The sequence below is a fragment of the Capra hircus genome, chromosome 7 (genome assembly GCF_001704415.2).
Source record: "Capra hircus breed San Clemente chromosome 7, ASM170441v1, whole genome shotgun sequence".
Classification (NCBI taxonomy): Eukaryota; Metazoa; Chordata; class Mammalia; order Artiodactyla; family Bovidae; genus Capra; species Capra hircus.
In genome coordinates, this window is record NC_030814.1 from 43734813 (window position 1) to 43740496 (window position 5684).

Genomic DNA, 5684 nt, shown 5'->3' on the forward strand with positions numbered 1-5684 from the left:
TCTTTGCAACCCCATGAATCACAGCATGCCAGGCCTCCCTGTCCATCACCAACTCCCAGAGTTCACTCAGACTCACGTCCATCGAGTCCGTGATGCCATCCAGCCATCTCATCCTCTGCCGTACTCTTCTCCTCCTGCCCCCAATCCCTCCCAGCATCAGAGTCTTTTCCAATGAGTCAACTCTTCACATGAGGTGGCCAAAGTACTAGAGTTTCAGCTTTAGCATCATTTCTTCCAAAGAAATCCCAGGGCTGATCTCCTTCAGAACGGACTGGTTGGATCTCCTTGCAGTCCAAGGGACTCTCAAGAGTCTTCTCCAGCACCACAGTTCAAAAGCATCAATTCTTCAGCACTCAGCCTTCTTCACAGTCCAACTCTCACATCCATAAGATGTAAATCAAAACCACAATGAGATAACATCTCATAGAATTAGCAATAGAATTGCCATTATCAAAATGACAAGAGGTTCTTTCAGCCATTTTGGCCCCTGTGAAGGCCTGCTGGGAACAGGACTTCTAAAACGACAAATATGTCTGGAAAGCTGTGATCCAAGGCCACTTTTGCTGGCTATAAGCGGGGTCTACGGAACCACAGGGAACACGATGCTCTCCTGAAAATTGAAGGTTTATATGTTCGAGATGAAACTGAATTCTATCTAGGCAAGATATATGTTTCTGTGTACAAAGCAAAGACCAACACAGTAACTCCTGGTAGAAAACCTAACAAAACCAGAGTAATCTAGGGAAAGATAACCCAAGCTCATAGAAACAGTGGCATGCTTCATGCCAAACTCTGAAGCAACCTTCCTACTAAGGCCATTGGACCCCGAATCCATGTGATACTGTACCCTTTGAGGATTTAAACTTATTGAAAAAATAAAAGTGTGGATTTGTTTAAAAAGTAAAAAAGCTACAAGACATAACAAATGCTGGCATGGATGTGGATTGTATACTGCTAGTGAGCTTCACTTTCACTTTTCACTTTCATGGATTGGAGAAGGAAATGGCAACCCACTCCAGTGTTCTTGCCTGGAGAATCCCAGGGACAGGGGAGCCTGGTGGGCTGCCATCTATGGCGTTGCACAGAGTCGGACACGACTGAAGCAACTTAGCAGCAGCAGCAGTGGGATTATAAACTGGAATAGACACTATCGAAAACAGTATGAGAATCCTTAAAAAGTCAAAAACAGAACTAATATGTGTGTATGCTCAGTCACTTAGTCATGTCCATCACTTTGCAGCCTGTGGACTGCAGCCTGCAAGACTTCTCTGCCCATGGAATTTTCCAGGGAAGATTACTGGAATAGGGTTCCATTTCCCACTCCAGGGAATTTTTCTGACCCAGGGATCAAATCTGCATCTCCTGAGTCTCCTGCATCGGCAGGCAGATTCTTTACCACTTGGCGCCACTGGAACTAACATGCAATCTAGCAATCCCCCTTCAGGGAAATATCCAAAGGAAATAAAGCATAAACTTGAAAAGATACCTGCTCCTCCATGTTCACAGCAGCCTTATTTATAATAGCCAAGATAGGAAAATAACCTGTGTCCTGTAATGGATGAATGGATAAAGAAGTTGTGATACACACACGCACACTGGAATATTATTTAGCCAAACTATTCTACATAACACAATGTCCATCTAGATTCCTCTCCACCTTGTAAACAAAGACATTTTGTTGACATCTGAAAAATGTCTAGGCTCTCACTAGCCCTCTTAAATAGAATTCCCAGAATTGATGGTAATTCCTCAAATGGAGGGCTTCCCTTGTGGCTCAGCTAGTAAAGAATCCATCTGCAATGTGGGAGACCTGGGTTCGATCTCTGGTTTCACCTGGAGAAGGGAAAGGCTACCCACTCTGGTATTCTGGCCTGGAGAATTCCATGGACTATAGTCCATGGGGTTGCAAAGAGTCAGACACGACTGAGCGACTTTCACTTTCACTTTCCTCAACTGGAATTTGACATATTTTCTGAACAATTAAACTCATGGTACTTGTGACCTCTTTACCCTACTATCTACTGCAAAATGAAGTAACATTTTCTGTACCTGCATTGCACTGTTTATTAATATTCAACTTGTGATGAAATATGACTTCTTTTCCTGCCTTAGACATTCTTTGAGCCTATATATCAGTCTCTACATTTCTAAGAAGGTTACCCTGACTAGTTTTGATTTCCCTTTACCACTGGAATCAAATATCACACAGTAAAGTGATATTGGAAAAAGAACCTCTCTACACATCACCAAAGCCTGTTTTAAAAAAGGCAGCAGAAAATGTGTGACAAATTTCTCCTGGAAAGTCCAAACAGCGGGTGTCTTAGTGTCTGTCATTTTTTTTCATGACCGCTAAGTTGTATAGGTGGAGCCTTTTCTCAAAGTCACTTTCTCTTAGGCGGCTGTGTCTTTTCTGTCATCAACAATCTCAGTCTAGCAGTAGCACCATCTTTATTTAGTGCACCCAGTGTACTGTAAGAGATGGTGCTTCAAGGAGTTACAGGTTCTTCATCATTCAGTTCAGTCTCTCAGTCGTGTCTGACTCTTCGCTACCCCATGAATCGCAGCACGCCAGGCCTCCCTGACCATCACCATCTCCCAGAGTGCACTCAGAATCGTGTCCATCGAGTCCATGATGCCATCCCGCCATCTCATCCTCGGTCGTCCCCTTTTCCTCCTGCCCCCAACCCCTCCCAGCATCAGAGTCTTTTCCAATGAGTCAACTCTTTGCATGAGGTGGCTAAAGTACTGGAGTTTCAGCTTTAGCATCATTCCTTCCAAAGAAATCCCAGGGTTGATCTCCTTCAGAACGGACTGGTTGGATCTCCTTGCAGTCCAAGGGACTCTCAAGAATCTTCTCCAACACCACAGTTCAAAAGCATCAATTCTTTGGCGCTCAGCCTTCTTCACAGTCCAACTCTCAAATCCATACATGACCATTTGGAAGTAGGTAAAAAAAAAAAAGCAAATTGTCTCTGCTGGAAGATGTTACAAAATTCAGACTAACAGCAACTGCAAGGCTGTAAATTACTAGATGACCCTAAGGATCCTTATAATTCTTAAATTCTACTAATTCCATGATTCTTGTTGCTTCTTGCCACGTGGGCTTGCAGTTACCTGCTTCCTTTACTTGACACTTGGAGCATATCTCCTTGAAAACCACTATTCCAGTTATCTATTGCTATAGAACAAATCATCCCAAAGTGCAATGACAGAAAGCAACAATCATTTTATCATGTTCATGGGTCCTGTTAGGTTAGGATTTGGGGCATGGAACAATAGGGCTGCCTTGTCTCTACTCCGAATGTCTGAGTCTCAGTTTGGAAGACATGCGTGGCTGGGGTGACACAGATGTCTGGATATGACTTAAACCACTGGGGGCTGGAATCATCTAGAAGTTTTCTCACTCACAATACATTTGACACCTGCGCTGGGATGATGCAGAAGCTAATTTCAGCTGAAACTGTTGACTGGGGCATCAGGAGGCTGCTCCATGGGACTTAGGCTTCTTCACAATACAGCAACTTAAGAATAGTCAAAATTCTTACATGGTGGCTTTAAGACTCCAAGGCAAATATTCCAAGAGCAAGGTGGAAACTTCATTGTATTTTAGGACCTAGCCTCAGAAATCATCTAGCGTCACTTTTTATAGGTTCAATCTATCAAAGACCTTCCCAGATTTAAGGAGTGGGAAAGATGTCCAAAAATATGCAGCTGCATTTTAAAGTTGCCGCATTCTTTATTGCATTTGTTTCAAAATTTCAGATAACACTAATCAAGTTTCTTATCTTCTTCTTCTACATATCCAACTCTAATTGAAGGTTCATACCTGTGTAGCTTACAGACTTCGGGGCTTCTGAGCACAACAGGGAAGAAATGAGTGAACCAAAGTGTCCAGTGGACAAAACAGATTTTTTTCTGGAGCCAAGAAGACATACACATTTGGAGTCAAATGAAGACTGATATTCTAGACACCTGCTGCTTCCTTTATAGACCCTAGGAGATTCAAGATTAAGCTCTGCAGCACTCCAAACCCTAGAGGAAAACACCCTGCTCAGACTCAATTTATTGGACACTGACCTTTCATCCATTGAAATTTGTACGTGTTCCACAGCCTCTCAATGTTCTGTTTTGGCTAATTGGTTACCTAGACATGTCTCATCCTTGCCTGGGGACTATAAACATGCCTGAGCCTGGTAGAAGAAGTGCAGAGAAAGAGATGACTATGCTTCCCACAGAGACCCATCAGGTTCAACTTCTGAGCAACAAAGGAAAGGAAGGAAAGCTATCTCAGCAAGAGAATTGAAATGCTAGAGGAAACAATCCCTTCCTGGCTGAGTGTGGTACCATTCTCTGTACCAACCACCACCTAATTATTCCTCACTGAAGATCAGCAAAGACTGACGTGAATTAAAATTATAAATCAGCCCAGTGTTTCTATGGGAAGGGTATGGAACTAGGTGTGTTGACTAAGATGTGCAACAATATAAAAAAACAAAGATTTTGGTCAAGTCATGGAGCTTCTCTATGTTTAGCTCAGGATACCAGCATTCTGAGTTTGGAGATGTTGACCTTTCAGTTCAAACACCAGACTTTTGAAATTGAAGGTGGACTATAAGTCAGCATCTCTATCTTCTATAGCAGACCCTGTGCAAGTGAAAGAAATAAGAATGCTATATGGTATTGGTCAGTCTTTATAACGATAGTTAATGCTAGTTAACAAGTTAACTGAGCACTTAACATGCAAGCGCCAAATTGTTTAACATGTGTCACCTGGTTTCACCCTTGTAACAATCCCATTTTACATATACAGAAACTGAGACCCCCAAGGGTGAAGTAAACTACCCAGAATCACATTGTTGGGAAGAGATGGAGCCAGAATTTGAGCTAAGAGAGTCTGCATCTAGATCTAGGATTTTAACCACCAGGAAATACTGCCTCTGCCCAGGAGTTTATGTGAAACCCCTCCTAGGTACTTCCTGGGCAATCAAGAAGGGCTAGAAAAAGTGATCCCTGACCTGATTCTTCAGGGTAAGGAGAAACCAGCTAGGCTGAGCAAGGGCAAAGGGTTTTACAGGGGATCATTGCTGGTACAAGTGTAGGCAAGAGCCTGAAGGCTGCTGATAGTTAGGATATGCCCACGTGATCAGTTTTGTGACCCCATGGACTGTGGCCTGCAAGGCTCCTCTGTCTGTGGGACTTTCCAAGCAAGAATACTGGAGCAGATTGTCATTTCCTCTTCCAGGGGATCTTACCAATCCAGCAATTGAACACACCTCTCTTGTGTCTCCTGCAATGGCAGGTGAATTCTTTAACTTTGAAGCCACCTGGGAAGCCCCAAGAGCCAGGATAAAAGTCCCTTAAAGTCAGGAATCAATCATGTTTTCTTCCTCACCATGGAAGCCTTTGGTGCCTGGCATGTCCTAGCTCATAATAGTCATGCGAAAAATCAAAGGAGTACAGGAGTCACAAGCAAGGACCCTGGAGTCAGACTGTAGGTGTTGCGCTATGTGACTTCAAATGTGGCTGTACCTCTCTAAACTCTGGCTTTTCTATGTGTGAAAGATGAGAGGTGGTAATAGAATCAGCCTCCTAGAGTTGTTGTGAGGGAGGCTCCAATGAGGTCATGTAGGTAAAATACATACATATTCTAGTACCAGCTATAGAGTCAGAGATCATTTTTAAAA

The 5684-nt window shown here is 43.1% G+C and overlaps 1 pseudogene; it reads left to right on the forward strand.

Annotated features, from left to right (window-relative positions):
* Nucleotides 491-862, forward strand: LOC106502343 (annotated as a pseudogene).